Source organism: Rhinichthys klamathensis, unplaced genomic scaffold (genome assembly GCF_029890125.1).
Source record: "Rhinichthys klamathensis goyatoka isolate OS25496 unplaced genomic scaffold, OSU_Roscu_1.1 h1tg000007l_1, whole genome shotgun sequence".
Classification (NCBI taxonomy): Eukaryota; Metazoa; Chordata; class Actinopteri; order Cypriniformes; family Leuciscidae; genus Rhinichthys; species Rhinichthys klamathensis.
Window position 1 is genome coordinate 218,168 of NW_026606560.1, and position 27,405 is coordinate 245,572.

General features: G+C 43.6%; 1 long non-coding RNA gene across 1 annotated transcript; it reads left to right on the forward strand.

Annotated features, from left to right (window-relative positions):
- LOC130091313 (uncharacterized) lies at positions 1-27,405 on the forward strand. Its single transcript, XR_008807799.1, has 2 exons — positions 1-400; positions 27,238-27,405. It is a non-coding gene; the product is annotated as an uncharacterized LOC130091313 (long non-coding RNA).

Here is a 27,405-nt window from a genome sequence, read left to right on the forward strand (position 1 = left end):
CTTCATGTGCCATGAGGACCTCTCTGCCCAAAGCATATTGTTTGGGGAAAGCAGATAGTTCACCTGCCACTGCATCAATTGGTTTAGGTTTTGTAAATGTAGCTGTCAGTGTTTCTTGCTGCTCCACTGATAACTGTAATAGTGCCAATCTTTCTGGTGAGTAAAACCCTTCCAAAATTAAAGATTCTATTCACATTATGATAGATCATTGTCAAATCACATTTATTTGATCAATTCATTTTATTAAATATATAATCAATTAATATACACCCTTACTTTATAGAACCCAACAATGCCCCAAATGGATTAACATGTGTTTCATGTAACACTGTGACAGATATACAGTGTAAAACTACAGTGTCCTGTGTAGGAATCCAGGACCGCTGCCTTGATAATACAGGTGCAGTGCGTTAAATTTTGTTTCCTTTTCTGTCTGCCACTTTCGACGTTGTGTCAAAATGGCAGTAGCGGTCACTCTTGGGAGCCCCAAACACCTCTGACGTATTTAGAAAAGGCCAATGGAATTGGTGGATTTTGCATGCCTGGTCATGCCCCCGGACATACAGGTATGTAAGGTGTCCAGCGTGCATCACACACTTAAGTTTTGTTCTTCAGAGGCAAATCATTGCGTCTCTTATGTGCAGTAAGAATCAAATTTCCATTCAATTACCCCTGGGTGCATATGTGATGGCTAAAGAAGATATTTTGGCTAAGGCGAGCTATTGCCTCCAGAGGCGAAAGATTTGCCTGGTCTTTCACTCTCAGGTGGGACGGCTCAGGCTGAGTCTGACGCGGAGTTGGCAGCTCTGCTCTCCCAGGCAGCCGAGAGCATCGAGCGGGAGTAAAACCCTCCGCCCTGTCCCAAGAGCTCGCGGCCGGATGATTGGTTTCTGGGCTTGAAGCATGGCATGCCGCCTTGCCCAGCCCAAGTTCCATTCTTCCTGGAAGTGCATGATGAGCTCACCAAGTCATGGAAGGCACCTTTTTCTGCAAGAACATGGCTTGCAGGCTCATCAGCCCTCACTACCCTCGAAGGAGCGTCGGCCTGGGGGAACTGCAAGAGGGACTGCTCTTGGTGACAAACTTCGCCCTTCGGGCCACGAAGGTCACAGGGCATGCTCTGGGTCAGACGATGTCCCCACTTGTGGACCAGGAGCACCACCTATGGCTCAACCTTGCAGAGATGTGCGAGGCCGAGAAAGTGTGCTTTCTTGATGCCCCCATCTCTCAAGGTGGCCTATTCGGCGACTCTGTTGAGGACTTTACACAGCCTCTCAGCAGTGAAGAAGCAGACGGAGACCTTCAGTCACATCTTGCCTCAGGCCGGGTTGACCACCAGATCCCCGAGGCCTCAGCCAAAGGCGGCCCACTGTGAAGGCTGCACTGGCCCTACCCACCAAGAAGCCTGAGTCAGCAGCTAGACTGTGACAATCTTCTCACAGGAAGTCAGCTCCACCTGGCCGTAGCCAGGCGGCTAAGAACTAGGCTTGGGTATCGTTTGGGTGTGTTATGATATCGGTGCCAAATCGATACTTTTAAAATGGGGTGCCTAAACGGAGCCTGAAATGATACTTTAAAGGGGACATATCATGCTTTTAAATCGTTCCTTTTTACATATAAATCATACATTTGTGGTCTATATAAAGCGGAACTGCAATCCTTGGGTCTGAATTCCTCATTATTATAGCTCCACAGGCCCCTTTTCTACCCCTTTTCTAAAGTGCATCTGAGAGCAACTCATTTTGGTGCGGTCTCTTTAAATGCAAATGAGACACTTCATACCCTGCCCCCTCTCCAGTTTGCAGAGGTGACACTCGGTTCAACTCCACCCCGTTCGGCCATTTTTGTAGTTTGATAGCAGAGATACGATTATCTAGCGCCACAGAAACTTTTTATTCACACGTTATTAACAAAATGTCAACAACGGAAGACTTGTCAATCAAGCCTTACATGTTTGAGCCAGACTATTCGATTAAGTCGATTATTTCTCTTGTTAAAACAAGCACACTAACAAGACAAATGACTACGACCTAATCTTACCACTAAAAATCTGTATTGATAATATGCTACGTTTAGAAAAGCATCAGAAAACACAGCAGCTAAATGACCATTGTCATGATGAAACTCAACTAACGTTACAGTAATACTGCTACAGATGTGTACTTAAAAGAAAGAAAGAAAGAAAGAAAGACAAAAAGGTACTACAAAACCATGACCACCGTGTGTTTTAAGAAAGTAAAGTACTTTATTTTCATTAACGTTATTTACAGCTTACCGAAGTGCTCTGTTCGTCGTTGTGGCGCGCAGGACGAGGCTGAGGGACGTGAGAGCGGCGCAAGGCCGGTGGGGTGAGTGATAATGAACGACACCTGTGAGACGCACCGGACTCGCATCTCTCATGGAGGAGCGGAAGCATAAAGGAGGAGCGACGACAGTGAAGATGTGAGACCGGTGCGTCTCACAGGTGTGAAAAATAAAACTCAACCAGGCACTTCGAAGAGGTTCTGATGCTGGGAGACGGTGTAATGAAGTGTGTGGGTTACTACATCCAACAACCGAACATTTTGACTTACCCTCTCGTAACTTCTGCATCCTTGAGCTTGGACTACAAAATCGCAGCGAGAAATAAAAATGGCGGATTGCTTGAAGTGTTGGGCTGGGAGTCGATGTCCTTCCCAGATAGCATGTATAATCGGCCCGAGCTCGGCTGCCCCGCGGCGCCTGCGGCTCAGACTCGGCATCGGCGTGTGTTAACCGGGCCGAGTGTGGCCCGCAGCTCGCTCTGGCACATGCATTTTTGTTACGGCTGTAAAGCACTGGGCCGATTCATGTTCACCATAACTGGTAACCCGGCTCTGCCTGTATGATCTGGACCACTTCTGGAAATGACTCAGATTAAATCAATGATGGTTTTAATGAAGCAATAATTAACATAAAAATTATTTTAAAATTGACGTAAATTCCTGACCGTATCTGATGCTTGTCCAAAACAAAATATTAATATTTTTTGCAGTAATAATAATAATAATAGTGTCGTTTTACACAGAGCATTCTTTAATATTTATAACCATAGCAAAAATATTTAGTTGTCATGAAGATCATTCTTTACTTTATGTATTTTAAACATGCATGCGCGCTAGGTGACATCACTCGCACAGCAGTCATGGTGATCGCAGTCGCGGCATTGGCTGAGTAGTGGCAACCGCAATTAGGCAAAGTCACTTCATTTTATTGCCTATTTCAAATATTTACCACCATTGACAGCGGTCGACGGCTGTAAACTCTGGGCGCTCGGTCGGCTCAGACCCGTTTACCAGTATGAAGCCGATTTCAACGGTTAGTTACTGCAGCAAGCGCCAGCACGCATGCTCAGCTCATCACTGGAGTGACGTGCACAACTTTGGGTGAAATAAAACTCCACGCCTGACTTGGAATCATCCCTTCTCGATTCTGCGCCATTACGGTGAACTTGAGGTAAGTCTTGTGTTCAATTTCAAGCATCAACATTTCACGCCGAGCATAGGTTCAATCGAGTTGCCTTAACTTCTTATTCACCTTATTCCGCCCCGCCCACTTTTAATACTTCGCGCTTCCGCATTTTGTCATCCGACTTCCGCTAAACTGGCACGGCACATCCGGTAGCTATTTCAGTTGTTAGAAGATTGTTTTTTAGCTAGCCAAAACTTTAGCAAAATGTCAAATAACGTTAATACCATAAATGTTTTAAACTGGGAGCACGGAGAAAACTTCATAGGACGATCAGTTGGTCTCACATTGTCTCATCCATCGTCATTGTTAACGTGGCCAGAGGTAACAGTTAACCTATGTGGACATATTTAACTACTTCGTCCTGTTAGGAGTTGATGGAGCAGCAATAACAAATTATGTGTAAATAAGAAGGAATGAGAATATTTAGTTAAGGATAGGAGATGAGGTAATTGGTTAAATATAAATGATTAAATAAGTTTTATAAAATCAGTTGTAAGAAGTGTTTGATGTTTTCAGGAAGCTAGACACCTTCTACTGACCTTCATGTAGATACATTTCACCATTTAAATGTCTTAAGTAATAAACCAAGATGGTATTCATTTGCAAAATTGACGTGACTTATTCCTTCTAACTAGAAGACTTAATTCATTTAAGTTTTAAAGGGAATCTACAGAGCTCACATATGGTTTAATAATAAATGACTGACAGGTGAAATCTGGTCACATTGTAAAGGTTTATAAAAATAACTTCATAACAGGTAAAATATGGGCACATTGTAAAAGTTTACAGGAAGGACAAGTTTCACCTTCCTTTCATAGAGGAGATCGGTAATGGTGAAGCCTCTGTCTGCCATTACTTCATCGCCTGGACGAAGTTATTAAGTGCACGATATTGAAGAAAAAATTTGATTACTCATTAAACAATGCGATATTCGATACGATTGTGCTTAAAATTTATAAAATTAACTTAATTTAGATTTAAACTTATATAACCTACATACGTGTTTCAAATTTTTTTGTGACAAGAAAACATCCCTTCAACTTGTGAAAGTGAACAGCAGTGTTTTACTGTAGCATAAGAAGTGTTATTTTAACATCAGTGTAAACCACGGGGTTAAGGGGTTCAGGTTATCCTACATTAGGTCTATTTAACAACAGAAACTGAATAATCAAATGTAAAAATAAAACACTGCTTAGTTTTCACTGTATGAATTAAATATATATATATATACACTGATTCTTATTAAAGCTAAAAAAGTTATGCATATTGCAATATATTCATTTGTTATATTTAGATATATTGTGCAGCCCTACATGTTGTGTTTGGAAACACTTCTCCTCCATGATGTCAAGCCAACGCGAAATCACCTTGCTTACAATGGACTGAGAAACACCAAACCTTACAGCAAGATCACCCTGCAATAAATTAAGACGCAGCTTCATTAGGAGCTGATCTCAAGTGTGTAGCTGAAAGCTGTTGGTGTATGAACTGGTGAGGTGCTCGGCTACTGAATGGAATGCATCCAATGTCGACCCGCTGACAAAGGTGGTCGTTTCTCAGCAGAGTTATGTACTATAGCACTGGCTCAACGCATTGTGTTCCCATTTCAAATGTAGGTGGCTTCAGGTTGAGTTGAGATATTGTAGCATAGTTGTGGTCAGAGACAGATGGATCCTCCCATTGTGTTTCTGCATCACAGGTCTGGGGCATGTGGCTGTGATCCTCCTCACAGTTGTCCACTGCAACACTGACGCTCATTGATGATCTAAGGAAATAATATAACCATAAACATTTTTACATTAGTAACAGTTACTTAACATAGATCATGAGAATTAATTTATGATGGCATTCATACTTAGAACAGTGTGAAAAAGAGAGATGCATTAAAAACGAGACAGTATACACACAATCTCTACGTAGATCAATATCTGAAAGAGAGATGAGAGCTAGCTGGCCTCCTTACAGGAAGAATGTGAGCTATTGTAAGGCTGTAATGTACCATAATATATTGTACTATCGTGAATATTCATTCATTCATTCTTTACTTCAGACCCTTAGGTCCATATCACAAAGTAAACGAAATATAAGAAATATGACTGTTATAGGTGGCCAATGGTAATCATGCAAGATTCGTTGTATTTTGTTAACGGCTCGTTACTAATCTTAAATGTATTCATAGAACGGACTTCACGAATCTAACGTTAGGCTAACAAGCACATAGATAGGTAAGTTAGGTAACAACAGTTATGCAAGTTAGCTTACCTGAATCTGACAACCTGTTCAGCACCCGGCGATGATCTTTACCAGAACATCGTAGCCGAGCCTTTACTCGGGCTAAAAGGGTGTTCGTCAGTCGGCTTCCCGTCCATAAAATGGTACAAACGAACACACTTAAGAGCGCTTGGGTGGGCACTTCAAGCTTATCGCCTTCCGCCATGGCCTCAGGTGCTCCTCGTCTTTAGGTGGTGGTGGGTGTAAATCGTAGTACACCACAACATTCCGATCGCTTTACATTGTGTTCGTAACACCGTTTTTTTTTCTATCCTCTTAATTCAATTGTTATGGCAGCCCCTAACTGAGCATATAATACATTACATATTTTACCGTTACAAATATAGAATTACGTCTAGAAACTAGCGTAGGTCCTTTCAGCCGGAAGTTGAAGTCCCTCTCAGCCGGAAGTAAGATGACAAAACGAACGTAATGGCGTCACCCTTGTTGTCGTGGAAAATAAGGTGAATATTAACTCTACATTTCGAACTGTTGCTGATTAAATGTTGATTATTATCGATCCGTTTAAACTTTGTTCGTGGTCCTTTGACATGCTTCCCTCCAGATGAAACGAAAAGAAAGAATTCAGAATTCAGTTAAGAATTATTAATTAGGACAATAATTGTTTATCATGTCTAAGTAGTGCAAGTTAGGTTAATATGAAAGTGGCTCCGATTTTTATGGCGCGAACGAAGCTAACATTGACTAACGTTAGCTGGGCTGTTAGCTCTTCTTTGCAGCCAGAATTAGTACATTAGACGCCATTTTTATTGAATGCAATTAACGTGAATAATATTTACGAGCACAGTCTTTGATCTGTGGAAGAAAATAAAGTGGAACAAAATTTTAGCTGGATTAAGGCCCACCGCACAGACTGGCAACAAACATTGTCAAAAAGTATACACATTTTGATCCTGTAAGAAAATGTTTATTTTACTTATGTAAATTGTAATAGAGGAATGATGTGAGACTTTGGTATAAGTCATGCTGAAAGCTGGGTCATTGTCTGTTGCTGAGTGAGATCGGGACTCTTATTATGAAAATGAACTGAGGACTCTTATAGAGGAGCAGTATTGCGCCGGCGCCCTCGCAGTATGATTACTCTGACACGTTTGCTCCTGTTTTTACAGGTATGATAACAACTTAATATGCAGACGAGTCCTGTAATTCCGATGTATGTTCATGCTGCAAATATTTTGTGTATTAATGTTCTGGGTTGTGAAGATATTGAATATGTGCAGGCCGTCCGCCATTTTGTGAACGCTGTGACATGACGTGGTCGTGAAATGCATTTAATGGCCTTTTGCGCGGGGCCTGTAACAGATGCACTTTCGACATTTAACAATATCGAGAAGAAAGTCGTGTCTGAAAGCTGCAATCTTTTACTTGTATTGGTTAAAATGAATGGGCAATATCTCGTGTTTTTCCGTGGGTGCTCGAATTTGTCGGTGGCTGTTGGCTTATTTTTCATAACATGTTTGCTGGCGTTTGTCTGTGCGGTGTGAATTGGCCTATAGTTGTAGTTTTATGGTGCAAACTGAAGTAACGTATGCACTATAGTAACATTTAACCTGTCCTTCCAGAAAAATGCAGAGTTTTTTTGTGATTTGTTGCGGGCAAAAATCCTTAATTATGCGGCACGTTTTCTTAAATGCGACGGAATATGTGGAATATTTATGCAATTGTATGCGATGAAAAAAAGTGATTCCCCAAACACCCTGTTCTCACTTAATCTCCCTTAATGTAAAGAGTAATTTCTTATTACTTCCTATGCTAAGCAAGCATACTACATCACAGAAAGTGCTGGGAATATTTATTTCAGTTTTCAGTTTTATTTCAGACCTTAATAAACACATGGCTCAAACTTACAAAACATTGATGAATCAAACATGTTCTGTAGCTTTACAAAAGGAATATGCTAACGTTACAACTTCTGTAAAAATGAATAAAATATATATATATATATATATATATATATATATATATATATATAATATATATATATATATATATATATATAATATATATATATATATATATATATATATATATATAATGTTTGCTTTCTGTTTTACAGAGTTGGCTATACAAAACAGACATCTGTTAAAATAAGTGCTTCCAATGCACAACGTGCAATATCTTACTGTAATGTAAATTTACATGTCTTGTAACATATTTGTGGCTTTTTTATTTTAGAACACCCCACAAGTACATGACACACAGAACAGGTCTTCTCGAGAGGCTGTGCCTACAGGTAGGAATTCTACAAAGTGATCTTTCTCGGTTTACTCTGACATATCTACATATAATGTTTTGCTACTAATCTGCTATGCCTGCTTTTTCTTGTCTTACAGCAATTGCCAAGGAGATCCTCATTCAGCTCGATTCTATCAGAGCAGCAGTTGCTCATCCTGGTGCATTTCCAAAAAATCTCCAGCAGTCAAGCAGTTCCAGACTTCACGCCAGACCCAACACATTTTGGGCTCCCGCCACTTTCAACTATTGAGGAGCTACAATGTTTGGAGGAGACATTAAAGAATCCAGAGGAGAGGAAAAATCTGGTGAGTTAATTTATACATTAATCAGATCATTCCTAAAAGTCAGTCCCCACTCTCACTCATGCTATATTCCTTAAATAACTAACAGGGTTCTCGCGGGGCCTTAAAAAGCCTTAAAAGCATTGAATTTATTAATTTGGAAATAATACCTTAAAAAGACTTTAAAAGGTCTTGAATTTTGATGTTTGTTTCTTAAAAATTGTGCTGTATGTAACATCTCCGTATTGTATTTTTCCTCAAAAGTTTCATTTGTCAACCATCATCGTTCTCAGCCACTCCCTCTGTTCGCTGATTGGTCCTACAAAAAATTGATTTCTGGAAACCTAAGAATATACAGCAGTCCCAGACGTAGTACTGAAGGAAAATGAAATTGAGCGGAAGTGCGTAGGAGGGCGCAGCCAGGCGAATTTCCCATGCCTGACAGCGCTGGTCAATGGATTGATCTCTATGAAGTGAAACATCAGATACCATATGTAATTTGAGTAAAAAAAAAAAAAAAAAAAAAAAAAAGATATTGTTTGATAAGTGCTGATTGAAGTCCGTGAAATCCAAAAAAGTAGTGCTTTACGTCCTTGAAAGTCCTGGAATTTCATAATGACAGAGTCTGTACGAACCTGTCAAATATAAATCACTTTATAATGGGAAGGTTAATTTGTCATTTTTCAGATCAGGTCACATCAGGTGCTCCTAAATGTTTGACTGTGCTCCTAAACTTTTTAAATTAAAAAGAAATGTAAGTGTAGAGGAGAGCCTTGCATCCAAATTAAGTTTTGGTGGTTGCAGAGTAACATCACATGGTCATGCTGCCCTCTTCTATCTTGTGTTTTTCTCAGATGCAGTCCGCCGGAATGCCCTGACCAAAGACTCTACAGAAAAGGAAATAGAGCTCCTCATCACCAGGTGGCTGCAGCCTCTGATAGGGATGGTGGCCGAAGCCAGAGGGCGAACAGGCAGACAACATAGACCTCAAAAATGCAGTGGGATTAAATGTTTTAAAGTTACAAATTTGATATTGGAAATTAGTATTTTGAACTCCTTGATTTTACATTAATGCTGTGATATTTCAATATCTGTTATTAATGTGTGTGTGCCCTTGTTTATATTACATGGGGACCAAATGTCCCCACAAGTATAGTAAAACCTGAGATCACCTACATTGTGGGGACCAGCCAGTGGTCCCCATGAGGAAAACAGCTTTTAAATCATACTAAGTAATGTTTTTTGAAAATGTAAAAATGCAGAATGTCTCCTGTGATGGGTTGGTTTAGGGGTAGGGTTAGTGTAAGGGGACAGAATATACATTTTGTACAGTATAAAAATCATTATGCCTATGGAGAGTCCCCACAAAGATAGCGAACTAGACGTGTGTGTGTTGAGCTGACTTTGTTAATTTAAGTAGTGTCCTTCATTCATCAGAGGGCAGAGAAGTGTGGTCCAATAAAAAAATGCATTAAACATGAAACCTGTCTTCCTTGTGCTGTTTTATTTAAGTTTATCTTGCATAAATAACGGCTGCTCAGCTATTTTAGTATTAACCTGACATGAATGAAAAATCAATAGTTTAAATAAGCCAAAACAAGGAACGGGATTGGAGGGGAGCGTTACGTCCTCTCACTCGGGGTTCCGCAATCGGGCCGCATTAAAACCGAGCGCTCGGCCGAGTGTTTAAGCCTTTATCGGACCGCGTTAAAACCGAGTGCTCGCAGAGCAATCGGACCTAGATTCATGCCGAGGATCGGCCGAGTGTTTTAGCCTTAATCGGGCCGCTCTCGGCCCGCACAATTTTTGCTAGCTGGGTTATTTGGCAGTTCCGCTGCAAATACTGTGACGTAATTGTTCAAAAAACGTCATAGAGAATAGAAAAATCGGAACAGGTTGCAAAATATGACCAAAACAGAATATAAAGATATCAACGAAGCACCTGAAGAGACTAATTTAAACTTTTATGTACTTATAAACACTCCAAATATACAACAAAATGCATTTACGGGCTAAAAAAGGGGATTTAGCATGATATGTCCCCTTTAAAAAAAGAGCCACAAAACAATGGTGGATGACATTAAAGAATTGATTTTTTATTGAAAAAATTCTTTATGATTTCCATTACACGAGAGTAGATGTTAAAACTTCATGCTGATTTGTACTCGGCTTTCGCCAAGATAAGCAACACTAAGACGTAGCTTTACAGTAAACTATGCTTTTCCATCCATTTACGCTTCTTTCCACGTGGTGGTGTGACTCCCCTTCTGTCCGGCGCTAACGGCTGCAGTGTACTTGGCGCGTCAGCACACACGACGGCTGCAACTACAGTGTGGTCTCCCTAGTGGACTAGCACGACGACCGTCTGGATTGAGCCGAGTAGGGGACATCTCTAGGGTCTTCAAGTGGGCACCTTCCGTCCTCAAGGTTTCGTCGACTAGCCCACGACACCTCAAGAGGGCTCGACAGTAACTCTGGCGTCCCAGAGTCACCCCCCTCCGTCCCCCACTAAACTCAGCCCAGCTTACTGACCTCTACATCCCTCCTGCTGCTGAGACCTAACCACAATCTCACAATCTCTCCGCAACCCAACCATACGCGCCAACCCATTTGACTAAGGCTGTCGAGCGCCACTGGTGCGTTAATATGCAGTTTCAGTGGCAACGGTTCCGTATGGCATACCACCTACCGCAAAAACACAATATCTGCCCAACCACCCGTCATTCACGCAATATACACAGGAACGTAATGACTGTAAATACTATACAACCTGTCCAAATAAACCAACAGACTCTTCAAGTTTTCAAGAATTCTACGAAACCGTAGCGTGGCGGCCTGTACACAGCCAGCTAGAATATTTCCGACTCAATCACAGGCAGTTGCTGCTCCTTTCTGCTGCTTCAGATAAGTTCTTTACTGTGCGACGCAACTCTTGGCCACTGAATCCGACGTCTCTGAGGAACCGGGTTGTAGAGTGTGCCACAAAACCATCCTCGCTGTTCTGCTTCAGTGGCCAGCTGAGCATACCGCAGTTTCTTCCTCTCATATGCCTCATCTACCGTATTCTCCCATGGCACTGTTAACTCTATCAGTTGAACAATGCGTGCTGATCCGGACCACAAAACAATATCTGGTCGTAGGTTAGTGGTGGCAATCTCAGGTGGAAAAATAAGCCGTTGATCAAGATCAGCCAGCATCTTCCAGTCCCTAGCAGCTTCCAGTTGTCCTGGGCGAGAATTGGTGTTAACACCTTTTCTTGGTGGTTGCTCGCCTGGGTGGAGGAATATTGTCTTCTGCGTGTAATGTTTTGCTAGAACAGGCGGCAACTTATTGGTCATACTACGCTTGCCTTCCAGTGCTAAAGCCAAACATCGCAGTACTTGGTCATGGCGCCAAGTAAACCGACCCTGGCTAAGAGCCACCTTACATCCTGTCAAAATGTGCCTTAATGTGGCAGGTGATGAACACAAAGGACAAGAGGGATCCTCTCCTACCCAGAGGTTTAGGTTCTGCGGTGATGGGAGAACATCATATGTTGACCTAATCAGGAAACTGATCCTACTCTCTTCCATTGACCAAAGGTCTTGCCAGCCCATCTTGCGTTGTTCCACACTCTCCCATCTCATCCACTCTCCCTGCTTGGCCTGGGAAATGGCCTTTATACACCTCATCCTCTCCTCCTACTTTCGCACCTCGTTGACTACCAGCTTCCTCCTTTGAGCTGGGCCTGCCTTGTGCCATTTAGGAGGAGCTAAACTGAGCCCAAAACCCCCTCTTCCATGCTGTACCTGTCCCACGATATCCCCAATTTGAAGGTCAGCCTTTGCCTCTACTACAGATTTCTTTGCTGACCACTTTCTACCAGTTTTTAACACAGGTGCTGCCTCCCTTACACATTTGTCACGTGACTCTACTAAGGTCATTTCCAGCCTGACCTTGGCACACTTAAACTCCTCGGTTAAAGCAGAGACTGGCAGCTGCAATATTCCTTTACTATAAAGTCCCACTCTGCTGAGGCAGCGTGGAACTCCCAACCATTTCCTGATGTATGAACGCTTCCAGCTTATCCACTGTTGTCAAAGAAACCTCATACACAGTCAGTGGCCACAGCAACCTCGGCAGTAGACCAAACTGAAAGCACCAGAGTTTTAGTTTGCCTGGTAGAGCACAGCTCTTTATGCTCTTCAACCCTTCCACTGCTTGTCGTCTAACTTCTCCCACTCGAACTGTGTCCTTTAGATCCCCATCGTACCATCTCCCAAGACTCTTCACTGGCTTCTCAGAAACTGTTGGTATTGCCTCACCATTAATGAAGAATGTTTTATCTACTACCTTTCCTTTAACTATCGAGATGCTCCTTGATTTAGAGGGCTTAAATTGCATTTGTGCCCATTCGATATTATCTGTTAACTTCCCCAATAACCGATTAGTGCAGGCTACTGTTGTAGTCATGGTTGTCATGTCATCCATGTATGCTCTGATTGGTGGTAGTCGCATCCCAGAAGCCAAGCGCTCTCCTCCTACTACCCATCTTGATGCCCTAATGATTACTTCCATTGCCATGGTAAAAGCCAGTGGAGAAATGGTGCATCCTGCCATTATTCCAACCTCTAAGCATTGCCATGCAGTGCTGAATTTTGGAGTTGAGAAACTAAATTGCAAATCTCCAAAATAGGCTTTCACTAAATTTGTTATTGACATTGGTACTCTGAAAAAATCAAATGCTGCCCAAAGAAGCTCGTGTGGCACTGAACCATATGCATTAGCCAAATCCAGGAATGTCACATGCAGCTCCTTCCTCTCCTTTTTAGCTGACTGAATTCGTTGCCAGATAACATTGATGTGTTCTAAGCATCCTGAGAACCCTGGAATGCCCGCTTTTTGAACTGAAGTGTCAACGAAGCCATTCTTTAATAGGTAGATGGACAATCTCTGGGCAATAATGCTGAAGAAAATCTTACCTTCAACGTTTAATAGTGAAATAGGACGAAACTGACTGATGCTTGTAGCATCTTTTTCTTTAGGTATAAAGACTCCACCTGCTCTGCGCCATGCTCTAGGTACAACCTGTTTTTCCCATGCCACTTTTATCAATTTCCACAGAATTCGCAGAACTCCTGAAGCTTAAATTGAACAATAACAAAAGTTTAAAGTATACTTAAATATATGAATATAACTAAATATAAGTAAATACAAAACACAACAAATTTACATATTTACAAATTCACAATAAAACCTAACCCAACTACAATAATTTAACACTAAATAACAGTTACAGTACTAATAACAGCAAAGTAGTCTTCAAATTTCAGCAATTCTTTTGCATAAATATGACCATATTTGCCTTCTCTGACAAAATATGACACCTCTCCTGACATATTGTATGTCCTGCACAGGAGAAAACCCTCAGATGGTGTCGATTTGTAATACCGCAATACTGACAAGCCAACCACAGAGGAATACAAGCAACCGCGATATTCAAGTTTTTTTTTTCATAAGGCTATGCCCTTCGTTTTACATGTTGTGCATGTGTATTAAATGTTAATATAATGTATAAATGTAATAAAAGTTAATAATGATAACATACGTATGGAGCTGAATCAAAGCAACCTCCGCCTCTGTTTTTAGGCCTTCCCGCTTAGCTCTCTCCAGCGCTGGAAAGCTTTTCTAATATTAATTTTCTAATATGAATGCGGGTCCTAAATCTCTTTCCTGACCATAACCCTTCATTTTCCAGTGATATTCTTATGAGCTTTTTTCTTTTGTAATGTCTCTCAGCCATCTCTCTTTCTACAGTCTTTCTTCAAAGTAAAAAATATTTCCCTCCTCGCGTCTTCACTTGCCCCTCTCAGGGAAATGGGCGTTCACATACTCAACTACCTCAATGACTGGCTGATTGTAGCTCACTTGTGGAGGTTGTTATGCGAACACGGGGACCTGGTCCTTAGACACCTAGCCCGATTGGGACTTTGGATCAACTGAGATAAGAGCAAGCTCTCCCCCGTGCAGATCCTCTCTTTTCTCGTTTTGGAGTTGGACTTAGTCACGGTAATAGCACGCCTCTTAGAGGATTGTGCTCAGATAATGCTGAAATGCTTGAGATTATTCAAGCACAAGACAGCGGTTCCGCTGAAATATATTCAGAGGCTACTGGGGCATTTGGCTTCCTCAGCCGCGGTCACGCCGCTGGGGTTGATGCATATAAGACCACTTCAGCTTTGGACTCGAGTCCCGAGATGGGCATGATGGTGCAGCACTCATAATGTGGCCATCACACCAATCTGTTGTCACACTTTCAGGCCTTGGTCAGACCTCGTGTTTCTACGGGCAGGTTTTCCCTTAATGAGTGTCGAGGCATGTTGTTGTCACAACAGTCACCTCCAACACGGACTGGGGCACCGTATGCAATGGGAGTGCAATCTCAGGGCACTGGACAGGGCCCCGTTTGCACTGGCACATCAACTGCCTAGAGTTGTTGGCTGTGATTTTTGCCCTGAAGCAGTTCTGTCTGCACGTTCAGGGAAATCACGTGTTGATCTAGACAGACAACACTGTGATGGTAGGATGACATCGACACATGTCCTCTTCCAGGCAGATTTGTAACATCTTTAGTTGATTGGTACTTCTTAATTATTGTCCTGATTGTTGAAATTAGGATTTTCAATGCTTTAGCTATTTTCTTACAGCCACTTTCACATTGTTGTGAAGCTCAACAATCTTTTGCTGCACATCAAAACCATATTCTGTGGTTTTATTCATTGAATTATTAAGGGAATTTGGCCTTTGTATTTCCTCATATTTATACTCCTGTGGAACAGGAAGTCATGGCTGGACAATTTCATGTTCCTAGTCACCCTGGTGTGCTAAAAAAAAAAGGAAAATAAGTGTGGGAATATACTTCAGAGATATTTTACTCGTAAGAATTTCTTTGGGTGCCAATAATTGTGACCAACATTTATTTCATAATGAAATTTCCCCCCTACTTTCAATTGTTTTACTTCCATGAAAGGATAGAATTGAGTGACTTTTTAAAAAAAAGATCAAAAGGGTTTGGGGCTTCCAAGAGTGACCTACTGTTGCCATTTTGACACAAAGTCTCCATTCCCTCCATCAGGAAATGAGGGTTACATTAGTAACTGAGACATTTTCCTATTTAACTGCTGTGTTTTATGGTTAGATTACATGTCACTTGTGCACAACTTATGTAAGTGTATTGTCCTTTCAGGCAATGTTTTAAATTGGTTTACAACTTACCTTTCTGCATGGCAATTCTTTGTTAGCCTAGATGACTGTACATTAGGAAAACAATGGTTTGGCTTTCCACAAGGATCAGATCTTAGGCATTGTTTTGTTGTTTTCATTACACATTACATTATTCAAAGTTATTACAAAATATTAGATTAATTTTGGTAACACTTTAGTTTAAGGTCCAATTCTCACTATTAACCCTCTGGGGTTGGCAGTATCGCCGGCAATACCAGCTCACTTTTTTTCGTATAAGTGCAAAAGAGACTCAAAATACGCTGATGATTTTGATCTTACATATAAGTGTTATACATATTTTTTTGTGTATACTCACAATAAAAACAAAGTGTTGTGCTTTCTGTCAAACAACCGAAATGTTTCCAAATGTTTCCGAACCACCTCGGGGTGAAGACTCCATTCCCCAGGCCTCGGCCCCTGTCTTGACAGGATGTCTGCCCCCTGATTTAAATACCCCGGGAAATAAAAAGCTCTCAGAGAAAGAATTTTCCCCTGGGACCATAGAAGGATCTGACGTGCCAGTTTGTAAAGCGGGCGAGAACGCAGACCCCCCTGATGGTTGATATAAGAAACCACCGATGTGTTGTCTGTCCGGACAAGAACATGGTGGCCCCTTAGGTCTGGGAGGAAGTGTTTCAGAGCCTGAAACACCGCCAACATCTCTAGGCAGTTTATGTGCCACAGACGATGATGGTCCTCCCACAGACCCTGAGCCGAGCGACCATTCATGATCGCCCCCCAACCCGTGAGAGAGGCATCTGTCGTTAGCATAACGCGACGACAAGGAGCTCCTAACACAGGGCCTTGGGACAGAAACCAAGGATCTTTCCACATGATCCGGGCGCGATGACACCGTCGCGAACTCACGATCATGCGAAGCGGATTTCCCCTCGGGGAGAATCCCTTGGTTCTGAGCCACCACTGTAACGGTCTCATGTGCAAGAGGCCAAAAGGTATCACGTTGGACGCAGCTGCCATGAGACCTAACAGTCTCTGGAACTGTTTTACAGTGGATGACTGGCCTAGCTTGACCTGATCTACTGCGGCGAGAATCAAAGCAATACGAGCAGGTGACAATCGTGCCTGCATCGTCGTTGAATCCCACACTACACCTAGAAAAGTGGTTCTCTGTAATTGAGAAAGAACACTCTTTTTGGCGTTGAGCCTCAGCCCCAGTCACTTGATATGAGCAAGAACGACATCTCGGTGCCGAACCGCCTGTTGTTCCGATTGAGCTAGAATCAAGCAATCGTCTATATAATTCAGAATGCGGATGCCCTGTAACCTCAGCGGGGCTATAGCAGCATCCATACACTTCGTGAATGTTCGCGGTGACAGTGCTAGGCCGAACGGAAGAACCCGATATTGGTACGCTTCGCCCCCGAAAGCGAACCTCAGGAACTTCCTGTGTTGAGGGAGGATAGATACATGGAAGTAAGCGTCCTTTAGACCTATCGTGACAAACCAGTCCTCGGATCTGATTTGAACATCCCGAGTGACAGCCACAGCGCCCTGTAACGTACTGGCAGGGAACAGCTGGTCTGGGCACTCCACAACCCTCCTCGGAGGGGGCGAGCGTCCCTCGGGAAATCGCTCGCCGAGTCTCTCTACGCCCTGTGAAGGCAGGGTTAGTAGAGCAGACCCCTGAGGGCATCGGAAAAGACAGGGCACCGTGTTTTTGTGCAGTGAACTCAAGTCTTTCACGATGGGGACCACCCTCAGAGTCCTGACGTTCAGCACGTCAGGATTTTTTTTTTTTCGATGAAGTACCGGCTGTAGTATCCTAACTCCCTGCTGGGTGGGGGAACCCGTTCTATAGCCCCTTTTTGCAGCAGAGTTTTTACCTCCTGTTCTCATACCAGAGCCTGCTCGGGGCCCACCACTGTGGGCAGAACCCCTCTGAACCGAGGTAGACGTGTTCTGAACTGAATAGCGTACCCGTTCTCTATAGTAATCAGGACCCATTGAGAACATTGGGGAGAATTTTCCATTCCACCAGGAACTCTACTAAGGGAACCAGCCTCTCGAGGCTGGCCTCTGGATGAACATCCCGAGTGACAGACACAGCACCCTGTAACACACTAGCAGGGAACAGCTGGTCTGGGCACTCCACAACCCTCCTCGGAGGGGGCGAGCGTCCCTCGGGAAATCGCTCGCCGAGTCTCTCTACGCCCTGTAAAGGCAGGGTAAGTAGAGCAGACCCCTGAGGGCATCGGGAAAGACAGGGCACCGTGTTTTTGTGCAGTGAACTCAAGTCTTTCACGATGGGGACCACCCTCAGAGTCCTGATGTTCAGTACGTCAGGATTTTTTCGACGCGGCCTTCTTGGCGATAATGACTGTCCTCAGATCAGCCGTACCGCGGGAAGGTCGCGCCGGAGAGCGCCCCGCCTCGTCCCTCCAGTTTCTCTGCGGGGGGGCACGAGACGCGACACTTCGTTTCTGCTGCGCTCTTTTTGAGGGACTCGGCGACTGGGACTGCCCTCGCTCAGCAGCCCCAGCGACACGCACTTTAAGGGGCATACATTTCTGAAAAGCAGCCGCCTGTTTCTTCTCTTCCTGGAACCTCTCCGTGACAGAAAGAAGAGCGTCACCAAAGAGGCCCATAGGCGAAACTGGAGCATTTAAAAGGAGAGTCTTATCTTTTTCCTTCATAGAGGTCTGACTCAACCACAAGTGTCTCTCTGTGGCCACCATGGCTGCCATAGACCGGCCGATAGATTTAGCTGTCTCCCTGGTGGCCCGGACAGTGAGATCAGCAGTCTGCCTGAGCTCATTAATCATTTCAACAGAAATTTCCCCCCCTTCACACGCATCTTTCAGCAGGTCAGCCTGATAAGCCTGCATAATGGCCATATTGTGTAGACATGCAGCCGCCTGACCCGCCGCCGAGTAAGCCTTCCCCACTAACACAGAAGTATTTTTTAGTGGTTTAGAGGGCAGAGCCGGTGCTTTAAGTGAAGATGATGAAGCTGGAGAGAGATAGCTCGCGAGCGTCTCCTCCGCCTCAGGCATCGTCACATAACCAGCAGATTTAGCACCAACAATGTTACCAAAAGCATTGGACTGATTTGTGTAAATTCTGCTTGAAACCGGTCTAACCCAGGTCTTTGAAACCTCAGCATGAAAATCTGGGAAGAACGGTAAGCACCGGCGAGAAGGTTGAGGTCGTGCAGACAGAAATCTATCATCTAGTTTACTTTTATTACTAGACTCCTGTCTATCAGCTGGCCACTCGATACTGAGCTTTTCAACAGCCCGAGATAACACATCCATCAAACCTTCTTCATTTGCAGTATAATGTGACAAACTAGTTTCCTCTGATGCAAAACTTTCGACATCCAGCTCCTCAGAACTGGATAATCTAGCATCTGTCCTTCTCTTTGGCTCTCAACGAAGGCGGTCGCATTTTCATTCCCTCCTCTCCCTTACCTCCCCTGCTTTGCTCCTCTCGTCTCGTCTAGTCTACTGTCTACTGTCTTGCACTTTTTGAGAGACTCTCTCCGCACTGCTCTCCAAACTAAGAAATTGTGGATTTGATCAACTGGTCTCTCAACGCTATTGACACCATCTTCTCGACGAGAAGCTTGGGTTCGGGGGAACCTGACTGCCCTACCGGAACGTTCGCAGCTGGCTACACGATGGACGCGTGGGAGAAGTGGCGGGTCGTGTGTCTGGCGGCTCTTTCCGTGGAGGACATTGAAGATATCTACCTATTCGGAACCATGATAACAGGTTTTCTGCTGATTGGATTAGGCATTGCCCTGGTTTATCGAGAAATTAAGAAGTCGGCGACAGCTGTCCAAAGCTCCACAAGGCTGCCCGTCATGATTGAAGCAGTGGGCAGAGCTGTCAGCACTCAGACTGTGACTATGAACCACTATATGGATAACATCATGGAGAAGCTCACAGCTCTGCAAAGGCAAATGGATCGTTTCGGAGACCAAAATGGACCAGGAGCTGTGTAAATCAGAATGCGGCTACTGGTCCCAAGACCAAACAATCCCAATCTTATCTGCTTTCGGCCCCCCCTCATCCAGCACTGGCCTTGGCCAAGGCTGCTGTTGGAACAACAACTCCTCCGGAAGAGCACTGCAGCGAGACGCTCTTGCGTTCCTTCCTCCACTCCCCACAGACACCTGCTGATTGTTGACTCTGTCTGGGACATGATCAGGGTTGTCTCCATGGCAACTTGCTGTGTATCGCTATGACAATCCTGCGGACTTGAGGCACTAAAAATTATGATGCCAGGCATAGCGACTCTCCAGGCCTACACATACACGAACTCTTACATATATACAGATATGCAATCACCCCGTCACCCCCCATCCCTCGCCTTCAACGCTTTGTACCACCAGTCTGACAGGCGGGTCTGTGACCAGCGCCGAGAATGGCTGCAGGACCGGACGGATACCTGTCTGAGCTGGGTTACCTCCATCCCCCACTCCCCTCCCCTGTTGCAAGTCTTGTGTGTTCATGTTTGTAGAGTGTACTGATTATGTGCAAATGTTGCTGAGGTGTTTTTTACTGTTCCCAAACTGTACTCCTCACAGGAGCACAGTCTGGGGGTTAATACTACTACTACTACTTAATTCAACATCATCATGTGCCTCCACCCGGGCAGAAGTAACCTCCGCAGCGCGTGCTTCCAAAGCCGGGTGAGAGGCACTGGATCCCGCCGGAGAAAGCTGAGATAGGGCGGGGCCCGTCTCAACGTCGCCGGTGAGATCCATCTGCGAACCCCAAGACAAGCGCCGCCGCTCTGCCTCAACAGAAGCGGGACCCGAGCCTTGGGGAGCTCGCAGCAAACCACTCTCCTCGAAGAGCGATCGCCGCGAGCGCAGAGTTCTCAGAGGAAAGCGCTCGCAATGCTCACAATCGACTCCCTCGAGAGCCGACTGGGCATGCTGCACTCCCAAACAAGCCACACATAGCTCGTGTGAATCCCCACCCGTGATGTATCCTGTACAGGGGGGAACACACTTCTTATACTGCTCGCTCATATTGTTTTTTTTATATAATATATATAGTGATAAACTCCTGACAAAACAGACAAACACAATCGACAGATTCAGACACACACAGAGCTTGCTGAAGTACACAAAGCTGGCGTATTGTGTGTGTAACCCCTCCACCCGGGTCCTTCTCACCCCGCTCTAAGCGGGTCTCGAACCCGGGTCTCCGGCGTGAGAGTCAGGCGCTCTAACAAGAAGGCTAAAGACTGCAGCCTCTAGCATCTGTCGCTAGAGAGCCTTTTGAGATCAGAGGAGTGAGGTTTACTCGCACAGCAACTACTAGCTGGCCTCCGTTACATGTGCTTAGGGGATATTTATAGCTTCCTGGTCGATGACGTCACTCGCCGTACGCTCATTCTCTCCATTGACTGATTTCATTCATGCTTCAGACGCGTCACGCTGAGGGCGTTCCCACTGCGATTACACGCAGCGGTAGTCCCTGAAGGGGAACTAATATTCTCAGTTTATGTAATCTGTATGAAAAGAGAGAGATGTCAGTCTTTTTCCTTTCAGCTCATTATAGTTTATTACGTGTTAATGTGAAACGCCCACAGAGAGCGCACGCTTTTCAAACGCAAATGTTGAGGCAAGCCATGAAAACGCCCACATCAGCTCGATAAAACATCCAGTATAATAAGAATCTTGTACTTTACCTCGTCTTGCTGCGCTGTGAGGAATAATACTATCGTAATAATCCTGTTAAAGTTACCTCAGAAGTGCTGGTAGTTTCATTTCGAGGAGCGGATCCAGCTGATGTTGTAAGTTATTTATTCTTAAGTGCTTTGTTCTAATCGCGTTATTAAATAGTGTCTGTAAACTGCACAAAGACTGTTTAAATATGTATTGCGTGTCTGTGTGTGAATGAATGAATGAATGGCACGCGATGTTGTTTACTACAGCGGTCCATTGCATCTGTGGGTTCCTTCACTCTCGCTCCTACATTAGTAAACGTTATTTTTACATGAACACATCCAAACTATATTGCTATAGCCTACTGAGATTTGTTCTAATCGCAATATAGAATAGTGTCTGTAATGACAACATTTCGTTGACTAGTTTTGGATGGATTATAAAGTTTTTACTATAAAATAGACATCAAATAAGCTTTTGTTAGACAGTTTCTGCTCATATGTTAAATATATAGTATGTTTTGTCAAAAATAAACTAATCAACTGTTATAGTGTTTGTTCCAATGCAAGCTATATCAAAATAATGAACCCTTAACTTTGAAATATGTATGATAAAATGTATTGGCATATAGCCTATTTGAACAGGATTTGTTTCCAGGTATGACTAAAAATGTGCTTTTGACTTTCATTTATATTTTGATTATATATATGTATATATATATATATATATATATATATATATATATATATATATATATATATATATATATATATACATATCCATATGGTGAACGTGATTTCACCAAGTACCACATGTTCCTGGATCAACATCTTTGTTGAGGCTTAGAACCAGGGTGAAGTACTTAAACATCAGTGTTATTCACCTATCACTACCCTCTGATTTTAGGGAAAAGTTATGGGTATAGGGTTAGGTTTAGGGGTAGGGATTGGGTAAGGACTACATTTTGGGACAGGAATGTTGATCCAGGATCAACAAAATATGTTGATCCAGGACCATGTCTTAGTTGGCAAAATCACGGTGACCACATAGATACACACATATATATATATATATATATATATATGTGTGTGTGTGTGTGTATGTATGTATATTAGGGGTGGAACGGTACACAGAAGTCACGGTTCGGTTCAGACATCACGGTTCGGTACGATTTCGGTACAATGGAGGGAAAAGCAAAACAAAAATGCAGAAGGCATTGTATTTTTTAAATAAGTTTTATTAATAAAGGCATAGAACCAGTTTATTTGTAGTGCACTGACAATAGTTTTATATAATTAGTTTATTAATTAAATTAATAAAAAGACAAAAAGACCTTGCGATATGTTTGGTAATTGTACCTGAATTAATTTAAAATTAATTTGCTATATTCAGATCAATATCTTTGTTTTCCTTAATTTGAATTAACATTATTAATTAACAATGTAACATTATTCTCATCTGAATTATAAATAATTTATTTCTGTATAAAATAATACTACCATTAAAAACACATTCTATTTTCTTTTTTAATCAATGTAGAATGTGTAAGATTAGTGCTCCGAGGACAAGAAATGGAAACCAATGCAATATGATGAATGTCCAAAAGATGGGACCCACAGACTGTTTTGAAATGGAGTTGGATAAATATGTTTTGCTTTTAAAACAGTGTGTGTGTGTGTGATTTTGGTTGGGTGACAGTTGTAGGTTACAGTTTGACAAGAGTTTACAGTGTGACAAAAGCACAATGTTGTGTTTTATCTCACGCATTTGATTGGTTTCACACGCTCACACGCCACACCCCCGATTTCTCACGCTGAAGTGTCAACCAGGGCTGCGTTCAGCCCCGACAAAACGTTGCACAAAGTTTTTTAAACAGAAACGGTGATGCGTTGAACACCCTGTTCTGATAACGCCAGAGTTGCAACTATGGCAGCTGAGAAGGCCCTTCTTTGTGTTCTTTGTGAAGAATTTTCGGAGCCTGATGAAGTCGATATAAATATGTGTTTAATACTACAAAATATGCCCGATGTTACAGTTACTGCACTTGCCGCCCAGAACACACGAGAACATCCCAATCGAGTGAAGGGATTTGTGGAAACTGAAATGGAAGCACACATCTTACCTAATTCAGACTAAAACACATCTATTTAGCCTCACATACTGACTTTATTTGTAGTTCATACTGTTTTAATACCCTGTATTTTCTTTCTCATTTTTAGGAAAAGCACTTAATTACCATTCTTTATTTCTATACCAAATGTCATACACTTGCAATGAAGCTAAAAATATAAACAACTACATCATTATGTTGATATCCTATATTTTTACAATAAAACTTACGACAAACATGTCTTCTAATATCCCCAGTTGTTGTGTATACCGAGCTGCATCGAACACATTTGTAAATTACTTTCCTTGAACCATTGTGCGAGTTCACTTTAGTACCGCGTGCTTTATATACATGTTGCTGCTGATTGGACTGCAGTTCTGACACACCCACCAAACAAGAGAAAACGTATCTCAAACCCCGTTGCACACCGGTGCATGCCGTTTCCAGGAAACATGCCGATCAACCCGGAAACCGTAGCAAAACGTTGCGCACTGTTTTGAACTTGAACGTGCCCCTGGTCGGTCAAATGCCTGGAAGATGAGTTTATCTATATATCTACCTGTTGAGCCAGTCGTGATCGACTAGTTATGCCGCAAATTAGTTAAAATCTCCCGGAATCTAGATCGAGCGCGCACGCGAGACAGAGATTGTGCTCCAAACCGCGTAGCGCGCACGCGCACTGCAGAGAGGGAAAGCGAGCGAGGCCCCCCCCCCAGGTGGAGAATGTTATCAACCCCCCCATGTTGGAGAATGTCAACCCCCCCCGGAAAAGTCTCACTCCAAGCTAAACTCATGTATGAACAAAATGACGGAGTATGTTATTTATGTTTCCACTGTTCGATCGCGCCCGCGCCTCTCTCTCACTCTCTCTCACACACACACACACACAGTTTGATCGCGCCCACGCCTCTCTCTCTCTCTCACGCACACACACACACACACACACACTCCAGCATTGCAATCTTGACATCGCAGCCTGTTCATTATGCGGTCACACCAAACGCGAATAGAGCGTCAAATTCGCTTCTATCGCGTCTAGTTCGATGCTAGTCCAAAGCGAGCAGGACGCGCGTATAAAGCCAACGTTTGAAGTGAACGCGCGTTCAGAGCTAAGCCGATGGTACAGATTATGTGTCCCTAAAGAACCCGCATATCTAACAGTAGTTCCGCATTACATTAATTAATTTGAACGTGAGTTTTATTTATTTTTATACCGTGTATTCTCCGTGTAAATTCGTGCACCGAACCGTGACGCCCGTACCGTTTCGGTTCAATACGAATACATGTACTGTTCCACCCCTAATGTATATATATATATAGTCCTTGCATTCTTTCTTGTGACACACCTGAATGAAAGGCTCTTTATTATGCGGGTCTTTGTCTTCTCAGGTGTGAACCACCTGATTATTCATGAGGGGTTGGGCCGTTCACGCCCATTCGCATATTGCCTTTCCAAACAAAAAAATGTTTTTCACAATTTAAAACAATCGTACTCGGTTACTAACGTAACCTCGGTTCTCTCTAGAAGAGGGAATGAGTACTGCGTAATATCTTACGCTAAGGGAAAACCTCTTTTCCACGAGATATTGAAGCCAAAAATTATCCTTAATTTTGAATGAATGTAAAACGCGTTGCGGCAGCATGCAGACATAGGCAAGACGGCTCTCGCGTGCCTATTGGCTGTCCTGTGGCAACTGCAGCAGCCTATCGAGAGCGGCCCTTGGTGACGTCAGATCCAATGGGGGCGCTTCGCGCCCACTACGTCACGTCCCGCCGAGACAGGCGTGGCCTGGGCCTATAAATACAGCTTGATGGGCTGATATAATCTGGTTTTTCATCGCCGAAGCGAACCAGAGCGTGTTGCAGGCACAGCAAAGATACGCAGTACTTGTTCCCTCTTCCAGAGAGAACCGAGGTTACGTTCTCTTACGAGAGGTTCTCTCGTACTGCGTAATATCTTACGCTAGGGGAACACAGTGTAAAACGCTGTGCGTGCTGGGATGCAACACCAAAGTCCCAAGGGCAGGTGCCCGGGGCTCATATAGTGCATAAACACCAGGGACTCACAGAGAGTCTGAGAAGAGAGGCTAGAAGCGTCATTCCCAATAAGTAGCATCCTAAGGGAGCTAATCACATCAACAGTGTTCCACACAGTCAGGGTGAAAATGTTCGGCCTGAACTGGGTAACAGTATGGGTCTTACTCATTGCCCATGGAGTTATTTTATCGATCAGCGAGCGGTGCTCAAGCGGTTTCAGTATTCTGAGCCGAAGCAACGGGGCAAACAGTACTGATCTTTAGACCAAAAGTAGTTTAGCCTGTAAGGCGGGAACCTCTAGGTTATAAAACCTTATAAATGTAGACGGGGAGGCCCAGCCTGCCGCCATACAGATATCCTGCAAGGTAATCCCGCTAGACCAAGCCCACGACGAGGCCACGCCTCTTGTGGAGTGCGCTCTGACACCCAAAGGACACTGCAAGCCTTTAGAAGTGTAGGCCAGCGCTATAGCATCAACTATCCATCTGGATAGGCTCTGTTTCGATGCGGCTAGTCCCTTAGAACGTCCACTGAACGAAACGAAGAGCTGCTCAGTCTGTCTGAAAACAGACGAGCGAGACACATAAACTCTTAATGCCCTGACTGGGCAAAGGAAGCTCGCGTCCTTTTCCTCGTTGCAAACCGGCAGGGCAGACAGGGAAATAACCTGAGCCCTGAACGGTGTGTTGAGGGATTTAGGCACGTACCCGTGTCTTGGTTTGAGTATGACTTTCGAGTCATTTGGCCCAAATTCCATACACGTCGCGCTTACTGAGAGCGCTTGTAAATCCCCTATGCTCTTCACTGAAGCAAGATCCATAAGAAACACTGTCTTGAACGACAAATGTTTCATGTCTGATAAATGGATTGGCTCGAACGGGGCACCTTTCATGGCTTCCAAAACCGTCGAAAGGTCCCACATGGGGACTGAAGAGGGTCTGGGAGGATTCAGCCTCTTAGCTCCCTTAAGGAAGCGGATGACCAAATCGTTTTCCCCCAGTGACTGGCCAGTCGCTGGTTTAGTAAACGCTGCTATGGCCGCCACATAAACCTTGAGCTTGGATGGGGTTCTGCCCTTATCCAGTAGCTCTTGAAGGAAGGAGAGAACTTCCGTAACCCCACAGTCTAGGGGTGAAAAGCCTCGAGCTTTGCACAAGCCAGAAAACACAGACCATTTTGAGGAATAGAGTCGTCTAGTAGACGGGGCTCTAGCCTGCGTGATCGTGTTTAACACTCCCTCCGGGAGGTTAGCGGGTTCCCGTTGATGGCCCATGCATGTAGGACCACAGCTCCGGGCGAGGATGCCAAATCGAGCCCTTGGCTTGAGAGAGGAGGTCTTTCCTCATTGGTATTGGCCATGGGGCAGTGCTTGTCAGCTGCATCAGAACTGGGAACCAAGCCTGGTTTTTCCAGAGCGGAGCCACAAGTAGCTCTGAGCATTTGTTTTCCCTGATTCGTTCCAATACCTGAGGCAGGAGCGAGATGGGGGGAAAGGAATAGAGTGGGCAGCGGGGCCGGACGTGGGCCAGCGCATCCCTGCTCTTGGAGAAAAACTTCGGACAATGAGCGTTTTCTTGGGATGCAAACAGGTCTATCTGTGCTCTGCCGAATGTCTCCCACAGCAATAGGACCGTCTGCAGGTGCAGAGACACCGATTCATTTTTAAAATGATTTCCCTTTTTTGTTATTAGATTTTACACTTGTTTTACATTGGTTTGGATCTGTTTTCTTATTCTTTCTCTTTTCTTTTTTAATATTCTGATGTGAATAAAATTGTATAAACGAAAGGTGCAAATAAAAATGATTTATTATTATTGTGTATTATTCCATTAGATGCACCTTTCGATAATATTTATATATATACACATTTAAATATTTTTCATCAGGTAATGTGGGAAACATCATAGCGATCCTTTTCCCTTCCCTTCAACATGCTACACTCAAGGGTTGTGTCTCAAGAAATCTTTGTGGACCTACATCTATCACCAAGTTCAACTGCTTTAGCAATTCAGTGTATCCAGCCATCACAAATACAGACTTCAGTGTTCTTCTGA